The following is a 13,446-nucleotide window of genomic DNA, read 5'->3' as shown; positions in this document are numbered from 1 at the left end:
TATTTTCGTCCCAAAGGTCCACGAGATAGCTTCCTCATCCTTGCCACCGTCAACAAATGCCATCGCCATCGCAGCAGATTTTCCCAACAGCTTTGGTTTTTCTCAACCCTCACTTAAAAACATGGCTACTTGCATCTCCAACATGTACGAAGCAGCTCGCAACCAACAAGTTGAATGCAACAAAAAGAAATTTGAGCGTTCACAAATCAAATCCAAATCAAACCTAAAATTTTCACAAATTAATCATATCCAAAATAGAAAAAAAAAAAAAAAAAAAAAAAGGGATCTGGCCTGATCTCTCTCTGTATTCCGGCAAGAGATTCGGTCGAGCATGGGTTTTGGCCGGATCTGTCAAACCCATGCACACCGGCGTAGGTTTGACAGATCCGGCTGGATCTTGCTGAAAACGCAATATTCTCTCCAAATCGGACAGTTGTGATTTTGGCTTGGAAAAAAATCGGATGGATGTGGTGAAATCTGAGGGCATCACACGGATTGATGACAAGGCATAGGACAAAAAAAATTTCAGATACCAAACTGTCCATAAAATTCCAGACGGTTTTAACTAAACTGTCTGAAAATAACATTTACAGACAATTTCAGAAAAAACCATCTATAAAAACCGTATAGAAATGAAAATTTCCAGACAGTTTAGTTAAAACCGTTTGCAATTTTATGGATGGTTTAATCAAACCGTCCATGATAAATTTTTTACATATAGTTTCGAAAAAACCGTATGTAAATTTTGTTTTCTAGATAATTACTGTTTGTAAATACCCCTTTTTTTTTTAGTGAGAGTCTCAATGGACCCATGAATTTTTCCACATGAACTTTGATGCGTCCTTTATATGAAATATTTTACACTTTTTAAGGAATGCCAGGAATCCTCTTCAGTTTTTAGCGATTCCAAGGAAAGGGAAGAGCAAAGATTTGGGCTTGAGTTCATGTGACCAAGGCACGTTTGCTTTGGAATAAACAAATTAAAGGGCAGAAGCTGATCATCAGGAAAAAAAAAAAAAAAAAAAAAAAAAAAAAGGAAAAAGAAAGGCATTTGAACTTGTTTTTAAGTTAAAAATAGTCAAAAAATTTGGTAAATGGATTATATATTGCTAAATAAGATATGATCAGTGATGTTAGTAAGGCCCATGATCAAGCCATTGACACGTCTGAAAAACACATTTTTAGAAAGAGTTCAAACCTTAGTTTTAATCTACAGGATTTACTATAAATGCATTGGAACAAAATATATATAAAGTTTTTTTTTTCATTAATAAATAACACATAAATCCCATGTGAATCTGGACTTCATGATTTTATTCTCTATCATATTTTTATGAACGAGTAATGATTTTTGCATAACTCGTACACAACTTTAACTAATTTTTTTTAAGATCAACCGTTGTATTTGTTTTCTTATATGTGGCCTCCTAAATATTCAATGGTTGATTTTTTTTAAAAAAAGTTGTTAGAGTTGTGTAAGAATTATGTGAGAGTTGTGCAAGAAACATTACTCTAAAAGTAAGAGAAATGCTAGTTTTATAACACCAACACAACATGAGTACAACACCCACTCACATGAGGGTGGAGCTCACACACTGGGCTCTACCCTCATGTGAGGGGGTGTTGTGCGCATGTTATGGGGCTGTAGTGCAGCAATCAGTCTCTTAAAAATAAACCAAAAAAACAAAAGGGTCACATGTATTGGAAGAACGATCACTTCAGACGGACAGCTGATATTAGGTATTTAATTAATTTGATTTGAGAAAGCAACTTAGCATGAGTTTCTTGGGATACATCATTCTCAATCATCTATAAATCTAATCAAATTAAAAAAAAAAAAACTCTAAATCAAATCAAATTTAAAATATCTTCTTTTTTCATAAAGAGTAATGTTTCTTACACAACTTATGCTAAGTTGCTTGAGAATGATGTATTCCAAGATACTCGTGCTAAGTTGCTTTCAGAAATCAAATTAATTAAATACCTAATATCAGTTGTCAGTCTGAAGTGATCGCTCTTCCAATGCATGTGACCCTTTAGTTTTTTTGGTTTATTTTTAATTTGATTAGATTTAGAGTTGATTGAGAATGATGTATCCCAAGATACTCATGCTAAGTTGCTTTCTCAGATCAAATTAATTAAATACCTACTATCAGCTGTCCGTTTGAAGTGATCGCTCTTCCAATGCACGTTACCCTTTTGTTTTTTTGGTTTATTTTTAATTATCCTTGCTAAATCGACAATGTCCAAATAAATAATCCTATTATTTACACTCATTTATCACATTTATGCTACACTACTTGACATGAAGTTTTTTAAACCCTAAACAAAATAAGCAAGAATTAAACATAATATTTGAAAAATATTTTGAGAATAAGATCAATACAGGAATGAAAAGAATCCAGAATAATATTTGAAGACATTTATTTGTCTACAAGAATTTTACCTTGTCTCTAAGTTTAGAGTTATTTTTATATTTCTTTATTTTTCTCAAAGTATTTTGCTCCTAAAATACTAAAACTTAGCCTATATAAAGGCATGTATGTATTATTTTGAAATAGAATTTCAAAGTATCAATTAAATTTTAATATTTCAGAATTATTTTTTTGTTTGCTTATTTGGGGCAATTAGAGTGTTTTTCTTTCCTATTTGTTATTTTATTTCTTCCTGAATTCATTTTTCAATTCTTCAATTCTTAATTTTTGTTGTTATTATATGCTGTCAAGACAATTTTAGTTCTGCCCAACGTCACTTATAATGCCAATCACTTATATATATATATATAAGCCACTCTAAACATGTCCAATCAACGTATCGTCAATATGATATGAACGTGATAAATAAGTTTAAAGTGTAGCATTGCTAGCGAGTAAGATTGAGTGCAACAAATAGTATAACAAATCATTTTTAATTTTTTATAATAAATAATATTATGTATTGACTGAGATTGTATGCAGAAGGTTGAAAATAGGAGCCTTTCCTTCAACAGACTCTTTTTATTAAAAAATTAAGTTTTAATAAAAAAGTATTATTCGACTACTTTTTTATTAAAACTTAATTTTTTAATTCAAAGAAGCCTGAAAAATCATTTTCCTGAAAATAGACAATGAAAGCACATCAGATATTTGATGAGCTTTTTGCATTATTGCATATCTTGTGTCACCCTACCGACATACGTACCCAGTAAATTGCTGGTTTCTTATTGTTAATTAATTTAATTTAATTTAAAGGGTTGCTGTCACAAAGTCCAATTAACTACGATCGAATTGGTTGAAATTTGAAAAATAAAAAAAAAATAAAAAAAATCTCTAACATTACTCCTTCGATCAGGCCCTCCATCATCAAGTAGTTAATGAAATATCAATCAACATCTGAATATCATATGGGTTCCATGATGATTTATGATGCAGCAATTATTTCTTAAAATAATAGCTAGCTCGATCTTATTTATTATTCGACAAATCATTTGATAAAAAAATTTGTTAAATATAATATCTTTTATTTTGTTTTGTTTTTTTTTTTAGAGCCCACTGAACCCACTCTTCGTTATGAATGATAATGAACTCCTTCGGCAATGGATAAGAACTTACACCTCCTCGTGTCATTTCTCTCTCCTCTTAGTGATTTTTAAAAACGCAGTTAAGCGTTTGGTAAAATCACAGTTTAACCTTTAAAATTGTAAATTTACCTTTAAAATTCTGCATTTTCAAAAAAACATTATCTTATCTGCGATTTGAAAAAGTAGATTTTCTACGTTTTTAAAAATTGCAATTTTTAAAAACGCAGTTTCTAAACGATCTATGTTCTGCGATTTGGCTTAAAATCGCATTTATTATTTACGAAATCGCAATTCCAAACGCACCCTACACCTCCTCTTGTCATTTCTCTCTCCTCTAAGTCTTCATATATATATATATATATATATATAGGTTCATTTTTCTTTTCTTTTTTCATTTATTCCTTAATTTACACTTCAATACTTCACTGTCCGCAAACAACCTTAAACACGTTGCTTCACTGATGTGTGTACGTTTGATCCGAATCCTATAAATTACGGTACGGTGCGTACGGCCAATCTTCTCGCAAATGCTTGTTATAGGTGTATATACTTCTGCCTCTTCTCTCAACATCTCCAGAGCTTCTCTTTCTCTTTTTCTTTTTTTTCCTTTTTCCCTCAGCCCACATGCTCTACTGACTCCTGAGGTTTCCTGTCATTTATTTATTTTTATTTTTTAATTTTTGTAGGTATGAATTCCTAACTATTAGAGGGGTGTACATACTTAAAAATAAAAAAAAATAAAAAAGAAAAAAGAAAAAACAGCTAGGGGAGTACATGGGTGGATAGTAACAGCCCGTTATTTGCAACTATCCGTTATTCATTATTCGCACGTGCGGGTGCGGATAGCAAAATCATTATCTGCATGCCCTTTATATATATATATATATATATATATATATATATATATATATATATATATATATAATAAATTCATTGAAATGACGTTGTTATGGATTAGGTATATATTATGTTTACATTGGTTTGGTTAGTTATATTGTTTTGGATAAAAAAAATTTACAAGCTAGTTTGTAAATTTTTTTTTACAAACCAACTTCTAATAGTGACATATTCAGGTAGATGGACCATTTGCAGAGTCTCTAGGATCTGTTCGTCCACAGACTTGGTTGATGATTCATGTTACTAGCTATAGCCGTAGCCTCGTTTGATATATATGTCATTTGAACTTTTATCTTCTTTCTTTTTCTTTTTGTTTTTCTAAGCCAATAAGAAAAAAATAGGTTACGAGATGGGAGGGCGCATTTCTCATTTTAAATTAATATATCATCGCTTATTAAAAAGAAAATCTGTCTCCAAGAGGTAGCTCAATCAGTTGGGGGGCACGCTTCAAAAAGCGGAGGTCATTAGTTCGAATCTTTACTCTCTCTTCGCAAGCTTTAAAACTTTCTTGTCCCAAATTCTCTTATATCGGTGATAATAGGTGGTGTAAATTTAAGTAACGCCAAATATTTTAATTAAATGAGAGGGAATTGGCGAAGAAAGGTTTGTAATCTATGTGCATATATATATTTTTTGGTAAAGTGCACATCTAATCCATGTACATAAGGTGTTGGAATTTAGGGTATTAGAATATACACAAATGAATACGTTCAAACATTACTTTTAAGCAAATACTTGAAGTGCATTGGGACTTTTAAATACCAATTTGACTTTCTGTATTTTCTATGTGAGATTATCTTTATTCAATGTTCTTTAATATCTTTTATTTAAAACAATCCAAAATCACAAAATAAACATATATATGCGAGCGCGCGATAGCAGCATGCACTATGAATTGAAGATAGAAAAGGAAATTCAGGAAAAAAAAAAAAACAAATAGTGAATAAATAACCGTTAATTACCTCAAATAAAGAAATAACTCTGAAAGACTTAAAATTTAATTGATACTTCAAAACTGATTTTCTCCTGCATCAATACCTCACTCAAACAACGTACCATCTCATTATCAATGTTTCCATCATACAACCAATTGTGTCAATGTCGCTCATAAACTACGTATGTACCAAAAAATTTCAATATCTCCCAAAAAAAACCAACAAAAAACAAAAATGACAAAAATGAAAAATCATATAATTATTTATTATATATTGCAAAATAAGATATGCATGTGGTGTTACGTCTAAGGCAATCATAAGGCCCATTTAGTGTGACCAATGCAGTTGTATGATCCAGCCATTGACACGTCTGCAAAAGAACATATTTTTGTTGTCATGTGCGCGCCTTAAAGTAGTGCAGGCTAAATCTTATGTGTACGGTCCAATACGAAAATCCATTAAATTCCATTTTATTATGACTGTCCAAAATGAAACTGTGGTTATAAATATGTGGTTGAGCTCGGTCCTTACTCCAAACCCCTTCTTGCTAGTACGTACGTAGTACTCACTCATCCATTTAATTTTCATCGCTATATATGCATGAATGTGAGACACCAGAGAATGGGTTTTGGATGTGAAAGATGAACAACCATGGGGCTTTTCGTCTTCGATGATCACTGCAAGTACGACTCTTTCACTATTTTTTATTCAATGGTTTACCTAACATATATGATCGAGATCATATCTTAGTTTAATTAGGAAACATATATCAAGATTTCATTCTCTATCATACTTCTATAAAAAGAAAATATTTTAAATAATATTTGATCTAGAGTTGATTGAGAATGATGTATCGATCCCAAGATACGTAGTACTCATGCTAAGTTGCTTTCTTAAATCAAATCATATAAAATCACCAAGCTGGATTACGTCTGGTTTTGCAAACGCCAACCAATTAATTAAGGGACATGATTCTTGCACAACAGTTGTGCAATTGTTGTGCAAGAATCAAGAGACATGAGTAGGTCCCACATGGTGGGTCCTATCACATGGGTCCCACGTGGGACCTATCTCATGTTTCTTATCTCTTGCACAACAGTTACACAACTGTTATACAAGAAACATTTCTCATTAATTAATTAAGTAGTTAGCCTCACCCTCATATTATTATTATTATTATTTTTTTGAACATAATAATTTTGAATCTCCATTGAACAAAAGCAAATACAGAAACTGACTCCAAAAAATTAGGGATCTAGGGACACACAAGCTTTCCTAAAAACAATGTTGGAAATACTACTAAGAACATCTTCCAGCCAACACACATCGTTCTTATTACAAATAACCTCTTCAGCTTGATTATGAGCTGCCATATTCGCCTTCTTAGGAGCAAAAACAAAAGAATAAGAGCGAAGCCCCAACTTCTCCATATGAATGCTTTCAAGGAAATGGCCAGTACTAGAGAGAAAGGGGGGATGGGAATTAATATCTGCTACAACCTGTGCTGCATCCCCTTCACAAATGGCATAAAAAAAACCAGCCACAGTGCTGAATTTTACTGCTCCTAAAGCTGCGATAGTCTCTGCAAGTTTAGCATCGGCCCTTATTTTTTGGAAGAAGCTCTGGGCACCCAAGAAGTGGCCCATACAATCCCTAGCAATAAGCCCCACCCCAATATATCTCTCCTGTTTGTTAACTGCTACATCCCAATTTATTTTGACAAAACCCGAAGGAGGGGGACACCAAACAGTAGGATGGATGTTTTGATTCAAGTTTGAAACACTGGGCTGCTGGGGAATATCCATTTGTTGGCACTCTTTGAATCAGCCAGTGATTTGAAAGGCACCTTTAAAAACTTCATCTGGATGTGTAAAGTGCCCTTCAAACAACATTTTGTTCCTCCAAAATGTTACGTTTTATTTTTTAGTTTATACCATCACACTATATTCAAATTTATCTGCGTCTGATTTTTTGTTGTCTATGTTTTATTTTTTAGTTTATACCATCACACTATATTTTTAAACTTTTTTTTTTCATCACTACTTATAGAATGCTACTAAAGGGTTCCCAATGCATTTGCAGGGGAGCTGATCCACGGGCTGTAAATGGTGAAGGTAAAAACCCTTTTGAGGTAGCAGTAGAGTCAAACTTTGATGATGGTGAGGTCACTGCTTTATTAGCGGACTCAAATGGATAGATTCTGAAACAAGATATTACTAGGGCCAAATACATTAAAGCTGGACAGTGTAAGAGAAAGATATGATGGTATTGCATTTTGTATAATTATATCTCATAAATTTGAGAGCTGGTTCTCCATTAAAGGGAAGGTCACCAGTGTTTTTCGAAGATTTACGGGAGTGGTAGGTTGGCGTGCCTGCCCCATGGGAGTGTGCGGGCTTGTAATTTAACAAGGCGCCTTTGATCAGAGTGAAGCGCACTGATATCCTTGAGCCAAAGGGCTTTGTAATGTCATATTTTTTGTCGATTCAGTTTGTTTGCTTCCGCTTTGGTGAAGCTGTGATGATTTAACTTGCCAAAAAAAAAAAAAAAAATAGAAAGCTATGATGATTTAGTTTAGTGCATTGTGTATTTGTACATTGGTTTCTTTTAATGAAGCTTTGTTGTGGCTGCAAGTCTTTGGATGCACAAATAGTGTTGCTTTATATGCTTGATTATGCAAACTATCTACTTCTGGGTTTTATTTTGTTACTTGTAATAGCTCCTGTGTGCTTGTAACAAATTTTCACGAAATGAGTGGCCTTGTGCAGAGGTCACCATAGTCGGACAAGTTGGCCGCTGGGTTCCCCATGACAAGTGGTTATCGCTGACTTTTCTTCATTGTCCTGTAAATAAATTAATGATCCATGATTGGATAAATGCGTTATATCCCATGTAATTAATATAGATAATGACTCAAGCAAACGAACTTAATTTAGGAAAGGAACGGGACAATGAAGAAAAGTCCACTCATTTTGCCCATCATTTCCTGCAAATAAGTGCTCTAAAAAAAAAGAAAAAAAGGTTAAGATTTGGGAGATTATAGAAAATAAAATATGAAAGAGAAAAGAAACAACGTGATTTTAGAAAGCGAAAATGAGAAAAGGAGTAGGTAGAGATTTATTGAGAATAGTTTTTAAAAAAAAGTTAAGTTGATTTAATTTGAAGTTATTAAATTAATTTATAAACAACGTGATATAGATTTTGAAAAATGTATTGAAATAAACGAGAGAAATTTTTTAATTAGACTACTTGAAGTGGCCCGACTCCACTACCTATGTTTCCCGCGCAGTCAAGGTGTATTTACTACAAAGAGAAAGTATATGCAATGAATATACGATACAATGAAGCTATGAAGAAAGATGGGGGGCCACCTTTTTTTTCTTTTTTTTTTGGTAAGTAGATGGGGGGGGCCACTTCTTAGTTCTCCTTGTTAGTAGAAGTGGAGAACCACAACAATTAATGTGGTTAATGATGATGGTGAGTGATATGGACATTCATAAAAACAGAGCAAGAGAGAAAAATAAGAAGGAAATTAGAGAGTTCATTGCGGGATGGGCGTGGGACCCGACATCATGATGGTAAAAACTGTGGGGAATATGGGCGAGCTGGAAAACGTGAATGCTACGTTCAAAAAGCTTCCGAAAAGAATGGACCTCCCAACTGAATTTTTGAAAAGGAGATAAATGACATCCCCACACGTCTTGGGCAGTAGGACAATACCAAATTGCATGGATGAAAGTTTCTTTTTCCCTCAAACAGCAGGGGCAACTGGGATCCTCCAAAACCTTTCTTCTCTACAAATTGTCCCTAGTAGGTAGCATCCCATGACAAGCCCTCCAAGAGAAAATCTTCATAGCATTTGGAACTGTCAGAGCCCATAGGGTCTTCCGAGCATTCTGATTTAGTTTTGAGCTAGAACTTTGAGCTGCCAAACCCTCTTGTACCTCATTTCCCAAATGGTAGGCACTTCTCATAGAAAATACTCCATTTGACGTGCCACGCCAAATTAATCGATCATGTGGTAAAAAGGAGCTAAGAGGGAGGTTAGCAATAACTTGTGCTTCTTCAACATTGAAAATAGTCTGAATCAAATCCAACTTCCAAGTTTTAGAAAGTGTATCAATTAGAGAAAATATTAAAGAATTGCTATCCAACAACAAAGGACAGGATTGAACCTTAAAAGTATTAGGAGTAGGAAGCCAACAGTCTCCCCATATTTTAATGCTCTGCCCGTCTCCCACCCTCCATAGTAGACCTTGTGATAATAGTTCCCTGGCATTCCAAATACTTCTCCAAGCAAATGATGGTTTATTACCCAAAAAAGCATTTAGAAGATCTCTATGTGAAAAATACTTAGCTTGAATGATTGTTGCCATTAAGGAGGAAGGATTTTGGAGAATCCTCCACCCTTGTTTGGCAAGCATAGCTTTGTTAAATAGCACCAGATCTCTGAAGCCCATCCCTCCCACAGATTTTGAGCACCCCATCTTTTCCCAACTCATCCAATGAATTCTGAAATTTTTGTTCATATGGCTTCACCATAAATTTTGTATCATGTTATTAATATCCTTGCAAAGGGAGATGGGGAGTTGAGAAACTCTCATACAATAGGTCAGGATAGCCTATATAACAGCTTTTAATAGGATTTCCTTGCCAGCTTGAGATAGAAAGGAATTCTTCCCTCTTTGTTATTTTATTTCTTCCTGAATTCATTTTTTAATTCTTCAATTCTTCAATTCTTAATTTTTGTTGTTATTATACGCCGTCAAGGCAATCTTAGTTCTACTTAACGTTACTTATAATGCCAATCACTTAGTATATATATATACAAGCCACTCGAAACACGTCCAATCAATGTACTGTCAATATGATATGAACATAATAAATAAGTTTAAAGTGTAGCATTGCTAGCGAGTAAGTTTGAGCGAAACAAATAGTACAACAAATCATTTTTTTATTTTTTATTTTTTATAATGAATAATATTACATATCTGACTGAGATTGTATGTAGAAGGTTGGAAATAGAAACCTTGATACACACGGAACCAAAACCGTCTTCCAACAGACTCTTTTTATTAAGACTTAATTTTTTAATACAAAAAGCCTGACAAATCATTTTCCTGAAAATATACAATGAAAGCGCATCAGATATTTGATGAGCTTGCATTATTGCATATCTTGTGTCACCCTACCGAACGACATACGTACCCAGTAAATTGCTGGTTTCTTATTGTTAATTAATTTAATTTAATTTAAAGGGTTGCTGTCACAAAGTCCAATTAACTACGATCGAATTGGTTGAAATTTGAAAAATAAAAAAAATAAAAAAATCTCTAACATTACTCCTTCCATCAAGGTCCTCGATCATCAGGCAGTTAATGAAATATCAATCATCATATGAATATCATATGGGCTCGATCCATGGTGATTTTATGATGCAGCAATTATTTCTTAAAATAATAGCTAGATCAATCTTATTTATTATTTGACACATCATTTGATAAAAAAAATTTGTTAAATATAATATCTTTTTATTTTGTTTTGTTTTTTTTAGAGCCCACTGAACCCACTTTTCGTTATGAATGATAATGAACTCCTTCGGCAATGGATAAGAACTTACACCTCCTGTCATGTCTCTCTCCTGTAAGTCTTCATATATAGGTTCATTTTTCTTTTCATTTATTATTATTATTATTATTATTTTTTTTTGGCTTTATGCTTTATTCTTTTGTTACGGTGGTGTTATGGCTATTAATATTCCATGATTTGAACTTAATTTAAAGTTTGCCCAGGATAAAAAGGAAGGTAGGTAGATCGAGTAGCATTAGCAGCAATGAGACACCAGAGACAAGCACAGGCACATACACACAGACAAGCATTAGCAGTAACGTCCTTAATTTACACTTTCAGTACTTCACTGATGTGTGTACGTTTGATCCGAACGAATCCTATAAATTACGGTACGGTCCGTACGGTCAATCTTCTCGCAAATGCTTATTATATAGAGGAATACTTCTGCCTCTTCGCTCAACATCTCCAGAGCTTCTCTTTCTCTTTTTCTTTTTTTTTTTCTTTTTTCCCTCAGCCCACATACATATATGCTCTACTGACTCCTGAGGTTTCCTGTTATTTATTTATTTTTATTTTTTCATTTTTGTAGGTATGAATTCCTAACTATTAGCTAGGGGTGTACATATATACTTTTTTTTTTTTTTTAAAAAAAAAAAAAGAGAAAAAAAGAAAAAACAGCTAGGAGTAGTGTACATAGGTGGATAGTAACAGCCCGCATCCGCTATATGCAGCTATCCGTTATTTATTATTCACACGTCCGGGTGCGGATAGCAAAATTATTAATATTTGCATGCCCTTTATATATATATCATATTTAATAAATTCACCCAAACGTCGTTTTGGTACTGTTCAATACCAAAATGACGTTTTGTACAAAAATAACTTCTGACATATTTAGGTATAGTAGATGGACCATTTGCAGAGTCTCTAGGATCTGTTCGTCCACGTACAGACTTGGTTGATGATTCGTGTTACTAGCTATAGCCGTAGCCTGGTTTGATATATATGTCATTTGAACTTTTATCGTCTTTCTTTTTCTTTTTGTTTCTCTAAGCCAATAAGAAAAAAAAGGTTACGAGATGGGAGGGCACATTTCTCATTTTAAATTAATATATCACCGCTTATTAAAAAGAAAATCCGTCTCTAAGAGGTGGCTCAATCAGCTGGGGACCACGCTTCAGAAAGCGGAGGTCATTAGTTTGAATCCTTACTTTCTCTTCTTACGTGGACGTGTCAAGAAAAAAAAAAAAAAACCTTTAAAACTTTCTTGTCCCAAATTCTCTTATATCAGTGATAATAGGTGGTGTAAATTTAGGTAACGTCAAATATTTTAATTAAATGAGAGGGAATTGGCGAATAAAGGTTTGTAATCTATGTGCATATATATATATATATATATATATATATATATATATTTTTTTTTTTGGGTGAAGCGCGCATCTAATCCATGTACAGAAGGTGTTGGAAAGTAGGGTATTAGAATATACACAAATGAATACGCTCAAACATTACTTTTAAGCAAATACTTGAAGTGGATTGAGACTTTTAAATACCAATTTGACTTTCTGGTTTTTCTATGTGACATTATCTTTATTCAATGTTCTTTAACATCTTCTATTTAAAACAATCCAAAATCGATTACAAAATGAACATATTTATATATGTGTGTATATGTGTGTGTGTGTGATAGCATCATGCACTATGAATTGAAGATAGAAAAGGAAATTCAGAAAGAGAAAAAATAAGAAATAGTAAAGAGATAACTCCTAATTGCCCTAAATAAGCAAATACAAAAATAACTCTGAAAGACTTAAAATTTAATTGCTATTTCAAAACTGATTTTCTCCTGCATCAATACCTCACTCAAACAGTCATCTCATTATCAATGTCTCCATCAGACTACTAATTGTGTCAATGTCGTTCATAAACTACGTACGTACCAAAAAATTTCAATATCTCCCAAAAAACCAACAAAAAACAAAAATGACAAAAATGAAAAATCATATAATTATTTATTATATATTGCAAAATAAGATTTGCATGTTGTGTTACGACTAAGGCAATCATAAGGCCCATTTAGTGTGACCAATGCAGTTGTATGATCCAGCCATTGACACGTCTGCAAAAGAACATATTTTTGTTATGTCATGTGCGCGCCTTAAAGTAGTGCAGGCTAAATCTTATGTGTACGGTCCAATACGAAAATCCATTAAATTCCATTTTATTATGACTGTCCAAAATGAAACTGTGGTTATAAATATGTGGTTGAGCTCGGTCCTTACTCCAAACCCCTTCTTGCTAGTACGTACGTAGTACTCACTCATCCATTTAATTTTCATCACCATATATGCATGAATGTGAGACACCAGAGAGAGGGTTTTGGATGTGAAAGATGAACAACCATGGGGCTTTTCGTCTTCGATGATCACTGCAAGTACGACTCTTTCATTATTTTTTATTCAATGGTTTACCTAACATATATGA

The sequence above is a fragment of the Alnus glutinosa genome, chromosome 13 (assembly GCF_958979055.1).
Source record: "Alnus glutinosa chromosome 13, dhAlnGlut1.1, whole genome shotgun sequence".
NCBI lineage: Eukaryota > Viridiplantae > Streptophyta > Magnoliopsida > Fagales > Betulaceae > Alnus > Alnus glutinosa.
Note: the sequence above shows the minus strand (reverse complement) of the source record.